Source organism: Scleropages formosus, chromosome 19, assembly GCF_900964775.1.
Source record: "Scleropages formosus chromosome 19, fSclFor1.1, whole genome shotgun sequence".
Classification (NCBI taxonomy): Eukaryota; Metazoa; Chordata; class Actinopteri; order Osteoglossiformes; family Osteoglossidae; genus Scleropages; species Scleropages formosus.
This window is the reverse complement of record NC_041824.1, coordinates 9,429,119-9,449,703: the sequence shown is the minus strand read 5'-3', so window position 1 is coordinate 9,449,703 and position 20,585 is coordinate 9,429,119.

Genomic DNA, 20,585 nt, shown 5'->3' with positions numbered 1-20,585 from the left:
TTGGACCGCAGTCCTGCTCTCCAGTGGGTCTGGGGTTCGAGTCCCACTTGGGGTGCCTCGCGACGGACTGGCGTCCTGTCCTGGGTGTGTCCCCTCCCCCTCCGACCTTATGCCCTGTGTTACCGGGTAGGCTCCGGTTCCCCGCGACCCCATATGGGACAAGCAGTTCTGAAAATGTGTGTGTTGGCATCTGGCCGCTTTCAACTTTCCGTACAGTTAATGAGAGCTCACTAACTGAGATACACCTGGATATATACATTAGATAGATTCTGCAAAAGTCTGAGATATAGCTATAAGAAATAAAAAAAAGCTTTTATTTTAAGAAAACACATTTATATGTTTTTCTTAACTTCAAACTACATTAAAATGAAAACTAATTGAAAATGTCTGAAAATGAAAATACATTGTCTCCTCAACTTACTATTTAATGCCGACTGTTGACCTAGTCATTCCATAAATGTCCCGCGCTCCTCATCTTGTTATTGATCACCAACACTGCACACACACCAGACACAAGCTGTAAATATTGTGGAATTGAGCCGAATTAATCCAATCACACCTCCTACTCTTGTTTGGTTATGTTTTATTGCCCATTAATGGTAGCAGCAGGAATGTAAGTGACTTTGCAAGAAATTTTTGACAGCAGACAAATTAAGAAAAACAAATGGAAAAAAACTGAGTTGAAAAATTTTCAGCTGACTTCATAACACAAGGACCTATTGCTATTGTATTGCTGTTCTTTGGACAGTTCATGTTGAGCAGAAGTAGTTTCAGATTGTGAAAAATCTGAAACTGGCAGCGCTACATTGAGGGTTATTCATGTGCTCTTTGTAGTGCAAGGTGGGGTACATGAGAACAGTGATAAAATTACACATTTTAAAACAAATTTTCATAACTGAGCTCACATAAAACAGTATAATTTTTTTAATTTCTAGAAATATGAGCTTTTTACATTTCTAGATATTTAAACTTTAAAAATGTATTTAAATTGCTTTATTTTACCCTTGGGGGCCTTGGGGTGCAATGGTGCAGCGGGTTTGGCTGGATCCTGTTATCTGGTGGATCTGGGGTTTGAGTCTTGCTTGGGGTGCTTTGTGATGGACTGGCGTCCCCTCCTGGGTGTGTCCCCTCCCCCTCCAGCCTTGCACCCTGTGTGGCTGGGTTAGGTTCCAGTTCACCATGACCCCTGCTTGGGGCAAGCAGTTTCAGACTACATATGTTTTGCCCATTTGAAAGTATCTTTGTGTTTGGTGGCGACTGTAGACACAACTGGGGGTGGGGTGGGAATTAGCAATCCACAAGTCTTCTCTTCCTCAGTAGAAAAGGACCCCGAAAAACCAACAAGAGCAGACATACGAACTGTAGTCATGCCCCCGTAAGAGCACAAATCTGGGAGGATAAGTCATGGAGACTGGTCAGATGTGCATCAAAAGATGAGACTTCACATCTGCAACCCACGTGAAAGTCTTTTCATCTGCGATGAAGGATTTATTTTTGGGCAATGCTGTTTTTTTAATATTTTTTTAAACTGGGTTAACAGAGCAGTACTAACTCATAACCACACAGGGAAAGAAAGAGTACACTGACAAAATGCAAGTAGAGTATTACAGTATTTTACAGGCGTGATCACATAAAGCTGTCTAAGAGGATCCAAACAGGTGGCCAGACATTCAACAATTTGTCTTAGTTATGTAAAAAAAAATGCATTTTTTAGCTGAGGAATATTAAATACTTCCATCATCTCCATGTTGTATTTATAAAGAGAAATTAATTTTCTCTGCCAAGTATGTAAGACCAATCAATGTAGATTCCATGTCTCCATGTAAAAATGGAAAAATAAAATAAAATAAAAAAATAAAATAAAATAAAGCAGGGTGGGACTAATGGCACTTTTTTATCATTTATGATTTTTAAATGGTTCTATGAAAGTAAGCGTGTACCCTTTTGCATTCCCTGAAGCTCGTTTTTAATTTTCCATGAAAAATGTCAAAATACAAATAATATGAAAGAAGAATAATTTCTCTTGGACACATTGAAATATCTGTTACACATTTATGTGGTTGTTTCTTCCTTTCTTCCTGCGCTTTGTGGGATATTATAGCTAAATACACTAACTGTTCCTTTGTCCCAGCAGGCCTCCGTGTCCATCAGTTTGACCTTTTGTACCATGAATTACCCACACTTGTTACATAAGCTGGGGTACAGTACATACTTTGTTATGGCTCATATATTAATTGCAGAAAGGGTCATTTTTTTTACATAACCGCTGTTCCATGACACATGTTCTAGTTCACTGAGGTCTGCCGCCCTTCAGGATATTAAATAAAGCATGGGAATACTGCCTTAGCCTGCAATTAATCAGAATCAGAATCAGAATCAGAACGAGCTTTATTGCCAAGTATGTTCGCACATACAAGGAATTTGTCTTGGTGACAGGAACTACCACAGCACAGACAGAATGACAATGACAAGACACAGATGAGAAGATAGAGTATGTGAGCAAGGGATAAAAAATATTTAAAAATATAAAGTACCGAATATACAAAAATAGTACAAAAATAGTCGCTAGATACAAATGCAAGGGAGTGTAAGAGAAATGTGATAAATAGTTATAAATATAAATAGCATTATGTATTGCACGGTTTACTCTCTAGGGGAGAGATTTAGGTGTTCATGAGGTAGATGGCCTGAGGAAAGAAACTTTTCTTATGCCTGGCTGTCCTGGTGCACAGTGCTCTGTAGCGCCGGCCAGATGGCAAGGGTTCGAAGAGGAAGTGGCCTGGATGTGAGGGGTCTAGAATGATTTTGCTCGCCCTTTTACTGACTCTGGACGAGTGCAGTTCTTGGAGAGCTGGGGGGGATGTGCCGATGATTCTTCCAGCAGTCCGAACTATCCGCTGCAGTCAGCAGGGAGAAGCAATGGCAAGTGTTGCTTGTCCATCTGAACAGTATTTTTTCAACATACAAACAGGATAACGTTTATTATCCCTTTTGTGAAACAATGGGGAAAATGCTTTCTTACTAAAAATGTGTTTTGTACCATGGTGGCTCCCCATGCAACCAGAACTGGCTGAGTGACCACAGAGAAATCATGATTCCATGACAGAGGCTGTGAAGCCTCCCATTCAATTAACACCGGCATTTTCGAGCGGGAACAACACACACACACACACACACACACACACACACACACGCACACACACACACTCACGCACACACACACACACACACACACACACACACACACACACACACACACACACACACACTCACGCACACACACACACACACACACACACACACACACACACACACTCACGCACACACACACACACACACACACACACACACACACACACACACACACACACACACACACACACATTCTGTTTCCCAGTGCAACATTGACCACTGTTCAGGGACTAATTTTCTGATTGATCAATACTATTTTGCAACTCCTGGGGTGTAAAACTATAAAATGAGTGATAAACCATAAGATTAACTGTGCGTATATGTATGTGAGTGTGTGTGGTTTTTGTTCTCTACATTCCTAGCCAGCATCTTTTGTGATACAGCTTCAGGAAATTAACTAAGCATTAGATTTTACTGTATAGGGAGCATGTGGGATTCGTAGAAGGTGGTGCAGTGGTTTGAGCTGCTGCCGTCAGCCCAGAGGACCGGTGATCAACTCTTTCTTCTTGCTAAATCACCCTTAAACAAGGCTGCTGCCCTCATTTACTCCAGTAAAATTACCCTCCTGTGTAAATGCTCATAGGATTGAAAAACATCAGCTAAATTTTTAAAAAAAAAAAAAAAAAAAAGTCTAAATTAGCTCTCATAACAAAGTGTAAGTTAATTTTTGCACACGGAGAATGTTTATGGCAGTTAAAGGAACTGCTCTTGGGCAAATAAGCACTAGAGGTAAAACCTTGTTTTAATGCACTGCTATGATTAATATATTTCAGATTGTGCAGACTAACCAGACTGCTGCAAACCATGCTGTAATTAGGAACAGGATGAAGGAAGATTATTTGTTTTTTTCATTGCTTGCTTGCTACCCTATCTGTCTATCTATCTATCTATCTATGAGGCCATTCAGATCTTTTCATCAGCTTGTCATCACATGGCATCCTCTCAGAACATTTCCATTTCCGGGATTCTCTTCAGTCAATTCATAGAGTGGTCACAGTTAGGTGTTGATATAATTTTCCTCATTTCTTCATTCGAACTGAGTTCCGATCCAGACTGAAAATGCGGGGTGCCTTCGTAACTGTGATATTCCGGAAGCTGCCGTTGGGTGTAAATCAGCCGATGGAGCCCCGCCCCCCACTCCAAACACACACTGACGGTGGAAGGACCGGGGCGTCCTGCCTTCCTCATCCAAATTCGGCACGAAGATTCGCACGTGGAAAACAGACAGAGTGACGTGTTGAGGCTCGCACGCGACTCCCGTGCAAAAAGTATGAATTAACCAAGCGGAGAAAAAAAATAGTCATCATTAAAATAATTTCAGCCAAAACTGATCTTAATCAGCAGGCACCATTTTTTTTCTGCGGCACTTCCAGCAACAAGTCTACGAGTATTGACATAGCCTGGGTGTTCTCCATCTGGCTGCCACTGATAAGGATGTTCAAGGGGATTGTGGGTAATAGCCTTTCTGGCTTAAAAGCCTGAGCCTTAATGTATTCTGAGAGCAGCCCGCTGGCCACCGCTGTTGTTTGCTTGGAACAATCAGCCTCAGACAGCATTTTTGGTAAAGCAGGAGGGGGGCCTTGGATGAACTGCTTTCTGAAGTGCCGCGATGATTCGCACCACGTACACATTTTCGTCCTTTTTCGGCTCCTCTCATGGCAAAAAGCCAGAACTGGACACTAAAAGGAAATTTAGACATAAATAATTTTTTACCTGTATGTATATACACATTATATTTACATATGTGTCTATGTACAGTATGTACAGTATATAAAAAAGTATGGACATTATATATATATATATATATATATGTATTCTTTGATTTAAAGATCTCCCATGAAAAGGTTTTTTTGAAAATTCTGACTCTGATTATGCATAAAAATCCTCTGATGGACTGGTGCCTCACCCAGGGTGTGCACTCAGTGATTTAGGGATAAGCTCTGGACCACCATGATACCAGGACAAGTGATACTGATGAAGATATTTTATATCTGTATCGGTACACCCATCCATTTTCATCATACTATATACAGTATATACAGTGTATATATATATATATATATATATATTCAGAAAGATTGGAAAATTAGAATCCATGCTGAGAAATTAGTGATGCATAAAATAAAATCCAATCACCACATATTTGGAGTATGAGTATATCATACATAAAGAGGACTAAACAGTACCAATATTTCGTGACATTCCATTACAGTTACACATTAGAATATGTTTGCTTCCCTCTTTGCGGAGGTACTCTAACAAGACGAGTGGATGTTTTTCAGGCTCCGAGAGCTGGGTGATGTAAACAGAGTGACCCCTGAGAGAGGTGCGAGGACTCCTGTGTCACACAGGGTTCCAGGCGACGGCTCTGGTACAGCTCCCTCCAGCGACGTGCCCTCGATTTCCTTGGCGACGGCCGCTGTGTTTACCCCTCTGGCATCTTCAGAGCTTGTCCAGGTGCACTCTGGAGCGCGAAATTCCATTTGTGCCCAGAGCGGGTCTACAAAAGAAATAACTGGCAGTGTCAACTGGCAATTAGCTGCGGCTGTATGTTTTATTGGTATATTTTGTGCGATCTGCACAATTTCAGATGTCATCATGTCTGAAAAAGCTGCTGAAAAATATAGAAAAGGGAGCCCAATGTTTCTGGAATAATTCTATAGGGTGTGTGTGTGTGTGTGTGTGTGTGTGTGTGTGTGCAGGCAGGAATGGGAGCGCCAAATCCAGCTGTGAGTCTGCAGGAGCACACAATAGATCGCAGTGCACAACACACCCTGCCAATTTGGGACACCCACTTTTTCCATCCATCCCATTGGCTGTCGCTCTAATGACGCAGGCGCAAGAAAAAAAAAATGTCAGCGAGGGGAAAATCAAAATGATTGCCCCTCTAGAGCTGCTGATGCCACAGCTCAGCACGACACTGACGTCGGCAGATTGTAAAATGCTGGAAGGGGATTGAAAAGAGTCCAACGTTAGTCCTCACGTCAGCTTTTTCGAGACGTTCTCTCGTTCCGACGGCTATCTCGCTTTTGGGGTGTTCTGCATTCCATGGCCCATTTATGTGCAGTTAAGAGCAGGGAAAATCGCGGGGGGCGATAAAGGCTGTTTGCGTCCCATCAGCGCCTGTGGGTGTCGATAAAAGAGATGATGCCAATATTGACCAAGACAGTGCTGAGTTCTGATCTGATGTTGCCTTGATTGCCCACAACGCACTCTGTCAGAAAGATACTAATACACTTCCCCCTTATCCCAACTTTCATTAATGTGAATGACTTTGCAGGCCACATGTATAAAAATTATAGTGACTTACATAATGAATATACTGTATATAGTATGTAAAAGTATGTGTGTGTGTGTGTGTGTGTGTGTGTGTGTGTGTGTGTGTGTGTATACTGAATATATAATTAGCTGCACTCAATGTCTAAGTAAGGGGGGTGTGGTGGCACAGTGGGTTTGACTGGGTCCTGCTCTCTGGTGGGTCTGGGATTTGAGTCCCGCCTGGGGTGCCTTGTGGTGGACTGGCGTCCCGTCCTGGGTGTGTCCCCTCCCCCCCTCAGCCTTTCGCCCTCTGTTGCCAGGTTAGGCTCTGGCTTGTCGTGACCCTGCACGGGATAAGTGGTTTCAGCCAGTATGTCTAATGAGAAAAGTTGACCTGCTCATTGTCTACATTTGGCTACTTTCAGATTTCTTAACTATATATACAGATAAAAGGTTAATAATACAGACATCCCCTGATTTGTTTATTAGTTAGTTTTTCTAAATACAAAATATAGTGTGTTTATTATTATTTCAGCGGTGGCACAGTGGGTTGGACCAGGTCTTGTTCTCCGGTGAATCTAGGGTTTGAGTCCCGCCTGGGGTGCCTTGCGACGGACTGGTGTCCCGTTCTGGGTGTGTCCCCTCCCACTCTGGCCTTACGCCCTGTGTTGCCGGGTTAGGCTCCGTTTCCCTGCGACCCCATATGGGACGAGGGGTTCTGAAAGTGTGTGTGTATTATTATTTCATTCCTGCTAAGTGAGTCGACTTTTATGTATTATCATGTACTGTTTATGCACATTTTTTGTTTTGCTCCATTTTTCTGAGTTTTTAGTTTATTTTGTTTATGTGACCGCTACTTCTTTCCATTGCTCTCCGGGTGTCGATGAGACTTTTTGTCTTCAGCTGCAGTGATTTTCCATGTTTCTCCATGTCTGCAGCTATATCTCCTTCTCTTGATGTAATGCATAAATTGTACTTTTGCTGAGATGTACGTCGCTTTGGACAAAAGCGTCTGCTAAATGAATAAATGTAAATGTAAATGTTTCACTCTTCACTCTTTTGGTTGTCTGCCTGTGCTTTAAATCCAACTGAAAGCCTTCAGATCCGCTCTTTTAGTTCTGCCAGTTCTTGCACTGATATCATTATTCTGCATGATCCTATAATAAAACTGCTTCAGCTTGAATTTGCCAGCACCTGCGAAGTTTAATAAATCAGAGGACAACATTCATGCACTTCTCCAGCTTGACCTCTATTATATTAACAGCTGTTAATTACACAGCTCTATGCTTGCTGATCGAAGGCGACGGGTGCCGTGCTGCTGGCGGACGATTCAGTCTTCAGAACGTGTTTTGCCTGCTGAAGTCAGATGGTGTGACAAGGTAAAAAGCTTGCGTAATCAAATGTGTCTTTAATAAAAGCTTACGCAGTTATCCTCCGTTACCTGGTCCTAATTTATTCCTGAAAATACAGAACATATTGAAAAAAAACAGATAATTACAGTATTTATTCCATTATTTTTGCTGTAAAAAAATAGTTTGTTTTAAGCCCACCCCACCTCATGCCAAAATCATCCTAATTCATGCTTAATATCACAAAAAAACTGTTGTGTAACCTAATAAAACAAGATGACTAACAATTAATAGCAACATTATATATACAGAAAATGTTGCTGTTTATATATGTCCATAGAGGGGCACAGTGGCATGGTGGGTTTGGCCTGTGCCTGCGCTCTGGTGGATCTGGGGTTCAAGTCCTGCTTCGTATGCCTTTTGGCCGATTGGTGTCTCGTCCTCAGTGTGTCCTCTCCCCGTTCCGGCCTTGCACCCTGTGTTGCCAGGTTAGGCTTCAGTTCACCACAACTCTGATTGGGACAAGAGGCTTCAGCAAGTGTGTGTGTATATACACACACACACACACACACACACACACACATTTTCAGAACCGCTTGTCCCTTACGGGTTCACGGGGAACCGGAGCCTACCCGGCAACACAGGGCGTAAGGCCGGAGGGGGAGGGGACACACCCAGGACGGGACGCCAGTCCGTCGCAAGGCACCCCAAGTGGGACTCGAACCCCAGACCCACCGGAGAGCAGGACTGCAGTCCAACCCACTGCGCCACCGCACCCCCCGTGTGTATATATGTTTAATGAAATGATTTCATAAAATAAATATACTATGGCAGTGTGTGGGCTTTCATTGAAAGACTCATATGTGTTACTTTTAAATGAATAATGAAAATGAAGAATCAGAAAATAAAAGCAAAATTGCCAACAAACAAAACGGAGGATCCAAACACAAGCAAGTGAATACATGAGTGAGGCTGTGGGGTGCCAGAACGCAACTGAGAGCATGGGTACACTATTCCCACAATGCAGTGCTCCTCACTCTCTCTGTTACACAGCAACCTGGTGCAAACATAGTTTCAGTTTCTTACACCTGAACGGATATTGCAGAGCAGATAAATAAAAATCAGGATAACTAACAAAAACTGGCTTTCGCAATTGCTGTCTAGATAAGTAAAAACTAAATACTCGGAGACCCACTAATTGGGAATTATTGTGTATTTTCTGCAGTCTGTGGTTTTATACTCTTCCCCTGCCTTCTGAAAGGAATGCGATTCTCATGGTGAGCCTATAGTATATAATAATTGTTTTGCATTATATTATATTATGTTGCATTGTAGATATGAAAAGGTCTGTCACCAACAACTACACAGCTCTGCAATTGAAAATACTGCCCCCCCACCAAAGCCGTTCGATCTGAAACATTCACACCAGGCTGTAACTACCTACTCGAGGAAAGTACTTAATATTAATTGCTTCAGTAAAAATGCTGAGCGGTATAAATCGGAAAATCATGGTAAGTAGCTAAACATTGTAAAATCGCTTAATAGAAATGCATCAACTAAATAAATATTGTAAATAGCACCTGTCGGGCACATGTTCATTTAGACAAAGAGCAGGGGCTCAGGCTCAGGATCAGGACCTGAACGAACAGGACTTCACGGTGAGGGTCCTTATCGATTACACAAATGAGGAAGAGAAACTTTCCTTTCTGATAATGAGTCATAATTAGTGTTCTCATGAAAGGCCACCGAGCACTCCATCAAGTGCCACTCTGTTCCATGTGGATCTGTGAACACAGCGGGGTAAAAACAACAGCATGCACCGCACTGCAGAATTAACCGAGCGTTGAGGCAAAATACGGTTTTCATCTTCACTGTAGCTTAAGTAACAAAATAACTACATTAGAAAATAACAAAGCAGTGTTTTTCCGGACTGTAATTACTAAATGCACGTGCTATCTCTTGATGTTATGTGCTGAAATTAGGGCGGAAAAAAATCTATTCTGCTCAGTTTGCCATAGTATACGTACAGAGTATGGGGAGAACAGGATTCATTTTGTCCATTTAAAATATTTAAAAAAAAGATGTGCGTTCAAGTGTGCTTCATATAAAACGTGGTCTTGTGAAAAATTTCAAAGGATTTCGGTATGGAGATTTAATTAGGAATTTATACTTCAAAGTAAGCTATAAATATGAAATCAATCACAAGTCTAACAATGACTTCAAACACACCACATCGAATGCAATTAAATTCAGCAGCATCTTATGCAAATCTGTGCTGCCTTTAAATAAAAGGACATAGTGCTTGTTTCCACATTTTTTAAAGCCTTTTATATGTTGACATTTCACTGAACATAGGTTTTATTTGTTTACACGTAAATGTCCCCCCCCACCACCCATGTTTTTTTTCCCTCTTTTTTTAAGTTCGGACAATGTTTTGAGAAACTGTTATGCTCTAACCACCAACTGAAACAGTCCTCCGTTCTATACAAAATGAATTTAAGTAAATAGGTTTCTATAGGACATTGTGCTTTGCCATTTTTTTTCCTGTTACATTTCTGTACATTTCAGTGATTTGTGAAGCAGCTATAACATTTCATACTTGCTGCTAATTGTAAGTATGAAACCAACATTTGGCAGTTAACCCAACTTTAAAATGTATACAAACAGATTTATTATTATTAAAGACTGGTTTCCATGTGACACACCCTTATTTATTTATTGATTGATTGATTGATGCCTATATAAGGCATAGGTGGGCTTTGTTCACCTAGTGTCTCTTCAATGGTTTACCCACTGACATAGCAGGGTATCTTTTGTGTATTAGGGAATGTACCTTAATCATTGGTATTGCAAGTCTGTAGCCTTGTTGTATATTGCTTAACACAATAAATAGCTGCGCAGTACTTGTCCCACTGTGCTGTATTTGCTGGCAGAATCCGAGACACCTGATCCAAGGGGGAACAGGTTCAGCACAATAGTACCATCACTTAAGCATATTTTACACTTTTATTGCTTGTTTTTGTCTTCCAAAGCATTTATAAGGTATCATTCTGGTTCCAAATGGTTTATTCCAGGAACAACATTTCTTCATACAGTTTGTCTTACCTTCCCATCTCTCATCTCCTTCCCCACCAGAAGGAAAGTCACAAATCAGTGCTTTGTCTGCAGTGGCTGGCAGTAGCGTGGGAATTCTACTCATGGACCCAGACACTACGGACTCATCATCTCAGTGACACACCCAAGATGGATACTCCTTTGCCAACATATAAAACCTGGATTTTCTGGATTTCGTATTGTGTCTCTGCTCCTGTCACACTGGAGACAATGTCCATGACCCCTCTTGAGGGCGTAAGTGGTCATCAGTTCACATCAGTTCACCTGAAGGTTAATTAAAGGCTTTGTGCTGTCAGATGGGGCTCAGCGTAAAATCACACTGCCTGATTGATTCCAAGCAAGCGTGTAACCCTTCCGCTCTGCCTGTACAGGGGGCCTGTCAATCACTGGGCTGACCGGTCCACCTTAATTGGTAATTTCTATGTCAAAGTGAATCAATTTCAAGCACGCAGTCAGCGGCGTGAATCTATGTGGGGCGGCCCAGGGAAAACACTTACTTATCACACGTAATGCACTCTCACTCACACTGTGGTCACCATCAGAATTGATTTCCTGAGGAGAGGAACAGTTTATGAGGTTTTTGTAGCTAGACTTTTATTTTAGAATTTCTGGGATGCTTCTGTGCCATTTTTATTACTCAGACTTTTTGGTTTAGTCCAGGATTGTGTCAAGGACCAAGCACTTCCACATCAGTCGTACGATCTCGACGTTATCATAATCAAGCTGTATGTTGTTTTTATCAATTTATTTCTAAAAAATCCATTAATGCCACGGGCACCAAGCAACACACGTGAACAGCCATTATTAAAACAAACACAAAGAAGCGAGTCCCGTGTGTGGGCTGTGGAAGTCAAGCAAAATTATTGCAGTCTTCACCCACCAGGTGCACTTGAGTCTCAATGGGATAATCACGTCGTTTAAAAAGGGGGGCCACGCGTCTCTGAGTCACATCACTGGTGTGTGCAAAGTTTTTACACATTGCGCGAGAGAACTGCACCGACTTTTGGTAGGAGTGCCTTTATTTGTCAAAAACGCGGTCTTTTGTCGATTAAGATTATAGATTGTTGCATTATTGATTATAATGAGGTTGATGATGCTTATGGCAGCAGTGGAGATATTGATATCGGCAGATGGATATATTTTTGTATGTATGCAGAAGCAGTAACTTTTTTTAATAAACGTGTGTGTATATGTATTAGTGTGTGTATCATATTACACAATGCATAAAATTTTACAGCTTTAGAAAATGAATGTCAGCTTTTTTTGATGATAGCTGATATGTGTTTAATAAGAATAATATGAGTGGCTGACAAAACTACCAGCCTAAGGGACAGTTGTTTTTATTCACAGAAAATGATTATGGAGGGTGTGAGCATAAAGGGAACAAGCAATTGGTTATTGCTATATGTAATATTGTGCTGTGGTGAGCTGATCTTTACCACCTGTCGATCGGACCTTTGCACTGTTTTTCGAGAACATTAATAGATGCTGCCACCTGTTTACTACAAAATTACTTTATTAACGTTGGTATCTGGTGTGTGTGCATATGTGTGTGTGTGTGTGTGTGTGTGTGTGTGTGTGTGTGTGTGTGTGTGTGTGTGTTTTTTAAATGTACGTGTCTGACAATCACAACAATCCTGCTGTTGTGACATCCTAACTACAAATTAATTTTACTCATGTGTTATAATGTTCATCTCTTCTCCGTTGTGTTAATATCAGAGTCAGAATGTTTGTTTAAATCAGAGAAAGCTATGTTTTTCACTGCTAGTATGAGACGCATGCAGATTGTGGCCAAAATGCCAACCTGCTGTAAATTTACACCCCTTCTGTTTCCAGAAGTATACTTAATTATTGGCTGTTGATTCATTTCGTTGTATTATAAAGGATAATTCTGGAACTGATACACTTTCACATAACTAATATGTAAATCTGGCCTTCTAGATATGCTCTATGGTACTGCATTAAGATGAGGAATAAGTGCTTGATGGTGTATACTAATACATAGTCCAGCAAGGAGACTAATCTAGATTTAATGGGTTCTTTAGAGCATCATATAACTAAGGTAAATATCAGATGAAGGTATTGAAATGAATATATGAATATGTGAATGACTACATATCAAAAAAATATCCGTTTTGTCAGGAATTTCACATTTAGTAAATCAGTTTGAGGCCGTTGTGATACAGACTGATTAAAATACTTATAAAGTTTATGGAAAACTTTTTTCTATCACACCCTTCAGCTGAGAATGTTATATGAAGGGAAGGGGAAACAAAATGTGAATAAGATTAATGAGTAACATTTTTCTGCTGCAGACTCAGAGACACAGGTAAGATTTAGATTTTTAAATTTCTGTTGATTCTTTCTGTAACTGGAATGATGACTGACTCTTTGTACCAGAAGATTGAACTTTACACCCTGTATATATTTCTAAAAAGTGCGAATGTTTTCTGTCTCCTGCGAAAGTTCTGATTCAAGAACAAACGAATAAATTCAGTTCTTTTGCTGTAGTATAGTGTATGACTTATGTTTTAAACTTCTTATGAATAAGTAAATAAAACCCTGGACTGGTGTTGAAAGTAGGGTGTTCCACTCTTAACTCTTGTGCCCTGTTATTCTGGGATGGGATGTTGGACCACTCCAACCCTGACAAGGAGAAGCAGTTGAAAGAAAGTGAGTGAGAGTAAAAAACTATTGTATAATAATATTGGATTTTCATTTAAGTAGTCTTCGTTTTTTTAAATTTACATATACTTCGCATCCACTAGCAACGTGTTACTGATGTAAATTGGGGGGAAAAAAAAATGTGATCCATGTCCTTTGGCAGTGAAGGGCAGAAGAAGGACAAAGGACAGGTTTCTTCTGTTTTTGGAGAACAGGAGCTAATAGAACCAGTGAGAATTAGTCCTGCTAATGATGGCCATCTGCTCCATGTTGCAGAATCTCATACACTGTTTAGTAACAGCTGGTCTGCAGGAAATGGCAAAACAAAAGATTAGACTTCAAATGTCTTGTCTAATGTTCTGTGTATTTTTTTTTCATAAAGGACCATTTCATAAAGTAAAAATTCATAAACTATATGTCCGCCCCCATTGTGCTCTTTGTGGGTACCTTTTAATATAATAAAGATACTTATTAAACCATGCATCACAAAATACTTTCAATATTAAGCAAAAGTGGGCTTGTGATAGAGAAGCAGTAAACAGAGCACTTTGCATACCTGGGACCCAGCCACGGTTCTTTAATTAGCCTTAGAGGGATGTTGGAAATGTTTGTACCACACACTTAAGCAATACTTAATGGTCTATAAAATGCTGCTGTATGCATTGTGAAACCAAAATCTGTACTGATTGGTGAGACATTTTTAAAGGTTGTGTAGAGTGCATAATTTAATGCCACTTTAAGTGGGGCAGCCTTTATTATAGCTAATGAAATACTGCAGTATAATTACGGAGTGAGGTTAATGCAGGACAGTACAGGGCATTTCGTGTGGATGTATGAGCCATTACTGAGGAAACATTTTATAAAAATACAAATTTTTGGATGCACTGTTTAGAAGCACATAAACTGCACCTATAACTTGTACTAGCTATTCATATAGTTTTTTAACATACTGTGAAAATGCATATGCTCAGCTGCTCTCTGTACAATTTGCATCCCTGGCAGGTCCGCCGGCCCAGACCTATATCTGGGTGGTCATTATAGACTCTCTATAGCCCTGGTGTGTCCCTACCTATGGCTTCACACTACCATGACAAACTTTTGCTATTTGTAGTGGAAAATATACACACACATTGTCTGAACCGCTTGTACTATTCGGGGTCGCGGGGAGCCGGAGCCTAACCCGGCAACACAGGGTGTAAGGCTGGAGGGGGAGGGAACACACCCAGGATGGGACGCCAGTCCATCACAAGGCACCCCAAGCGGGACTTGAACCCCAGACCCACCAGAGACCAGGACCTGGTCCAACCCACTGTGCCGCTGTGCCCCTTAGGGGAAAATAGACACACACACACACACACACACACACATTCTCAGAACCGCTCGTCCCATACCGTGTCGCGGGGAACCGGAGCCTACCCAGCAACACAGGGCGTAAGGCCGGAGGGGGAGGGGACACACCCAGGACGGGACGCCAGTCCATCACAAGGCACCCCAAGCGGGACTTGAACCCCAGACCCACTTAAGAGCAGGACTCAGCCCAACCCACTGCGCCACAGCGCCCCCAAAAATAGACACTTACTATTTAAAAAAAAAAAAAAAGAGCTAAAAGCTACCTATATGTAGCTACTTGTGTGACGTATACTGGATTATACAGTGGTAAGAGACAATCTGACTCTAATCAAGAATCATTTGCCTGTCTTTACACAGAAGTTGTGTAAGAAGGTTGGCGGTCAATGGTTCTCAAAGTATGATGTTCATCACATTGGGGGCCCAGGAAAGTTGGGGAGAAATTAATAATAAATCTCTGAGTCATGCGACTGGGTTCTTTACAGAAGGACCCACCGGTACTTGTAAACACAAAAGTAAAAAAGGTGGACTATTTAGCTGCTTTGCCACTCCTGTATCAAGTGAGAGATGTTCTCCATAGCTAAAATGAAAACTGCTGTCTGCTTTTCTTCATGGTATCTTTTTAGGCCAGTCCATATTTTAGGGGATATTGCATAACATTTACATTTATTCATTTAACAGATGCTTTTATCTCAGAGAAATACAATTTGTGCATTACATTAAGAGAAATAGAGACATAGTTGCAGATGTGTGATTCTTAAGTTAGTTTCTTTCCACTTTATGCACCGATATTCATCGCACAAGTAGGTGCATAAAACTCAGAATAGATGATTCCTGATGACCTTCCTACTATATATAATATATGTATAAAGTATATATATTTTAAATGTACACAAACATTTACGTACAATACAGGAGTAGCGGCTGTGTGAAGGCTTATCTGGGCATGATCATAAAGCTGTGGTGCATGAACATTTACATCATACATGAACTTTAGAGATCATGGGCAAAGTGAGTAGGGAAGAGGTGAGTTTTCAAACCCTTCTTAAATGTGGACAGAGTTTCAGCAGTTCTGAGTGAGAGGGGGAGGTAATTCCACCACAACGGAGCCAGAACTGAGAACCTCAGTGCATTACCTCTCCTGTGCAGGACTACCAGGCGGGCAGAAGTAGATGAGCGAAGCGGTCTTGTTGGGGTGTAGCTGTTGATCAAATCCTGTAAATAGCTGGGAGCAGTTCTATTAATGCATTTGTAGACAATAACCAGGGTCTTGAATTTGATCTGGGCAGCTTAGGAAGCCAGTGCAGAGAACTGAGTAGAGGAGATACATGCGAACGCTTTGGCAAGTCAAACACAACTCGTGGAACAGCATGATTCTGTATCAGCTGTAGAGGTTTGATGGCAGTAGCAGGAAGGCGACACCAGAGAGTTGCAGTACTAGTAGTTCAGGTGGGGTGTCACCATGGCCTGGACAAGTAGCTTGGCAGAGTCACTAGTGAGGTAAATACAGATCCTGCAGATACTGTGTAGGATGTGTCTATAGGTCTGGGTTGTGGCTTCAGAAGTCTATCATCACTCCCAGACTCCTAGCTGAGAAGGTAGGCATGAGTCACTGGCACTTGGACCTTGGTTAATTTTTCTCCAAATTTTTATGGCTTGGGAGCTTTTTTGTTTTCCTTTCCTCAGTTGTCTCATCTCTGTAATATTCATTAGCATCTAACATCATTGTTTACTTTCTTTGTGTTCCTTTATTACTTTGTAATCACTAAGTAATAAATGAAAGCGAGAACAGTCAGGTAACGGCAATGAGGTCTCAACAAGAAAAAAGAAATTTACACACTTACTCCTGAAAGACCTTATGATGTAATTTGTTGTCCCACAAGGGTGTAACACTTGCATACTGGTCTCTTCATCTGTGTTAAGAAATTTTGGGGAAAAAACAGAGCATGAACAGCATGTTTAGTGTTTAGAAAGATAACGGTATGCAATGAGATCAATCGGGCAACATGCTGAATGCTCTTGGGATTGGCATGTTTGTTGACAGGTACATGACACGGGACCCTGGGATGTCCAGACAGTCTGTCGTGGGTTACCTAGGACACGGTGATTGTGTTTATTAACTTGTGGAAGAGGAACTAAGCATGGGATTATTGTGTAACAAAGAGCTGCTACTGTAAGTCAATACAGAGAACATAGCTGAATAAATGCATTCATGTGAATTAATAATGAAGGTGACCAGAACAATGTCATGGGTCAGTGACACTCTAGGGTTTTCTCAGCTGTCCTGCTATTGTTGGATCGGACATGTGGTCGAAACGGAGCTCCTTCTAGGAGGCTTACAGCTCCCTTACCTGTGTAATTCTACACCTGCTTATGCAAGACTTGGAGTTCCATCCAACAGCAAAAGTGATAAGTTGGAATCGATAACTAATCTGAGCTGGCGTTGCATTTCAACACAACTCGCGCTACCCGTGAAAAAGCTTGTGCAAACTGTCAAAAATGCATGGCTTCTTGAATTAGATATTGATTGAATCCTCCTTCTTTTGTCTTGGTTTTACGTCTTTGATTGAACCGACCCTTTCATTGGGTCCAGGCATTTTAGATGCAGCGTATGAAGGAAAATAAGAAAATAAATGGGGCCAAGAAAATACAGCATGTCGTTTAACTTTGAGACCACAGCATGGCAGAGACTTGCCTCACCTTTCTACTACACCATTATATCGACATTTGAATTTTATTTAGCTGTTGTCTTGCTTCAACACAAATAATTGAGTTACTTGCCATTTTTCACCCTTATTGTCCAGCTGGGTAACTTTCACTGGGGTAATTCAAGGTAAATACCCTGATCAAGAGTATTCCAGCAAGAGATGGGATTCAAACGTGGATCTCTCAAGTACAAGGAAGCTACTCCAACCACTTTGCCACCTGCTGCCCACATGGATTGGCAGAGATGTCCAACAGAAAAGTCTGAGGCCCCAAGCGAGGAAAACATTTTGGGAGTAATAGGTGGTGTTGCAGAAGAGCGCGGTGAGATGAAAAATCGGAAACATCTAAACTAGAAAGAGGCGACTAGAAAGGCTGAAGTTTCACAAAAGCTCAGAATGAGCTTTTATCTTATTTTCCAATTTAATCCAAAGGATGCCGACATTCAAGTAGCCGGTAGTGAGCCAAGGGGACAGGTCACATGTAATTCTTCCGATCTGTGCCACTGGGTCTCATCCCACATTCTGCGGATAGAATGATCCGGACACCATATGTTGCCCTAATACACCTATTAAGGGCTCCATTTAAACAAAGTCCTGGCAGGTGAAAAAATAAATCTGCCTTTGAAAGGTGTCCAGGTGAAATGGGACACTGTGACATGATGTTTCTCCATCTTTGTGCAAGAGTGTTGTAAGCCAACACTTCCTGTACCCATTGAGAAGTTTAAACAATACCTGTATGATGTGCTGAACTCATGCCCTGTCACCTGATAGGACCCCCATGTTGCCCTGTCTGGGGCACCTATGTTAATTTGTCATCTTCATGTGCATTTCAGGATTGTGCCACACATTTTATCCACACCCTGGCCACTGCCCAGCTTGCCACCTCGATTGACCATTACACTAATTGGCAGCCTAAATATTTTACCGCATTCTGTAGTATTGAGTTACCTTTGCCTATTAATAATGCATCGCAGAAGGAGCTGAGTCCAGTTTTTGGAAGCCCCACTGACAGTGCAGCGCTCAGTCAGACAGATAGGAAGGACTGATTGCCAACCATGTAGGTCTCTGGGAACTTCCATAACTTCACTAACTGTAAGTAAATTCCAGTGACTGAAAATTGTCAAAGATTAAATTCTAAATAATATTACTACTTTTTACTACTACTTTTCACGCTGTAATGGATAATACTAACATGGCACAAAAATTTTAGGATGTCAAGACTCATAAGTTGTATGAAAGCATAAATTAGACACTTTTCAGCATTCAGACAGATTGTAATATATTTGACATTGTCTCTGAGACACTGATTCCTGGTTCTAGGTAGCTGACCTGTGCACTTGTGCTCTGTCTTTTTTGTGGTTTTTCACCTCCTCTCGTGGATGAGGATTAGATGCACGTGTTAGTTTTGATTGTCTTATTTGCAAGAGGCTGACCAGGGAGTGGTTACTCATGGAGTCGAGGGCTCTGTGTTCAGACCTGCTTTGGCCCTGAACATATGCAACCCTCTTGGTCCTGAAACACATCCACAGGTCAGTGTCTCATTGAATGAGAATTACCTGGATATGCAGTGCTTTGTGGCATTCAAATAAATACTGTACTGGAAAATTAATGGTTTGCAGTGCATGGCACTTGTAATTATTGATTAATCAAAATATGTGATTTGTGTTTAACAGATGAAATAATACGTGGATGCCCTTATAGAGAGGTAGAGATACAGATTGGGTGACTGAATGCTATTCTTTACCATAAACATTAATCCAGATTACATTTTTCAATAAAAATATCCATTCTTTTCAGTTTTATATTACATAGTTTGCTTGTAATATTAGGCTGCAGTTCATTTCTAAATTAACCTTGAAATTCAGCTGAAGACTTTTTTGTCATTGTATTGCTGTGCAACACAACAAAATTATAGTGGTATTCCCTGAGTTTTTTAGACAACAATATAAAACACAAACACTTAAGTACAAAAATAGAAAATTAAACAGTTTAAACAGATAATACAGTATAATGCAATACAAATCAGACGGTGTTCAGCTGTTTCACAGCTCTGGGAAAGAAGCTTTTTCATTCTTGGTGTGTGAGTGAATTGTCCTGTATCACCTTGCAGAAGGGAGCAGGGGAAAAGTGGAAGGTTGTAGTCTGATGTTGAAAAACGTAATGAAGTACTGTTTTCTCAGCCCTATATCCCTGCATAATTTGTCATGTTAGCTGAATGGCCGTTTCGTTTGTGAAACAATGACATACCATGCCAGGACATCCACTGACATCCCATCCAGGGTGTACCCTGCCTGGTGATCTTTATTACTAGTTAAGTGGTTCTTCAGTATGAATGGATGGGTGTCTCACCCTGAACATGCCCTCCACCGTGTGGGTATGGGCATCTGAAAGGAATGCTCCGTGAAGCTATCAGTGTTGATTTGAAACCGTTTGTGTTTTTTGGAAGCTTTGGCCAGTTCTGATTGCCCTGTGTCCAACTTTACCCAGGCGCATGTTTGTTGGACACCAGCAAGCACCAGTTTCAGCCAAAGAGTGCAGGTTTCCTCCCTCCATATGCTCTCTCACATTCCACGTTAAAAAAGCGTGCTATTTTACACCCAAGCCTCAGAATTCTTTGTTCTCCTCAATCTCTCTTAATGCCTCTATTAATCTTTGATTAAATTTTTTTATATTTACATTTATTCATTTAGCAGATGCTTTTGTCCAAAGCGACGTACATCTCAGCAAAAGTACAATTTATGCATTACATTGAAGAAGGAGACATAGCTGCAGATATGAAAGTCTCAAGCAAACCTAGTTTGTTCCCTACCACTTGCTGCACCGAGGTTCTTCGTTCGAGTAGGTGCATAAGACACAGGGTAGACAAATCCCGATACCTTCCTAGCAATTTTTTTTTTTTTTTAAATATTATAAGATACACAAATGAGCAAGTACAATGCCAGAGTAATGGCTGAAT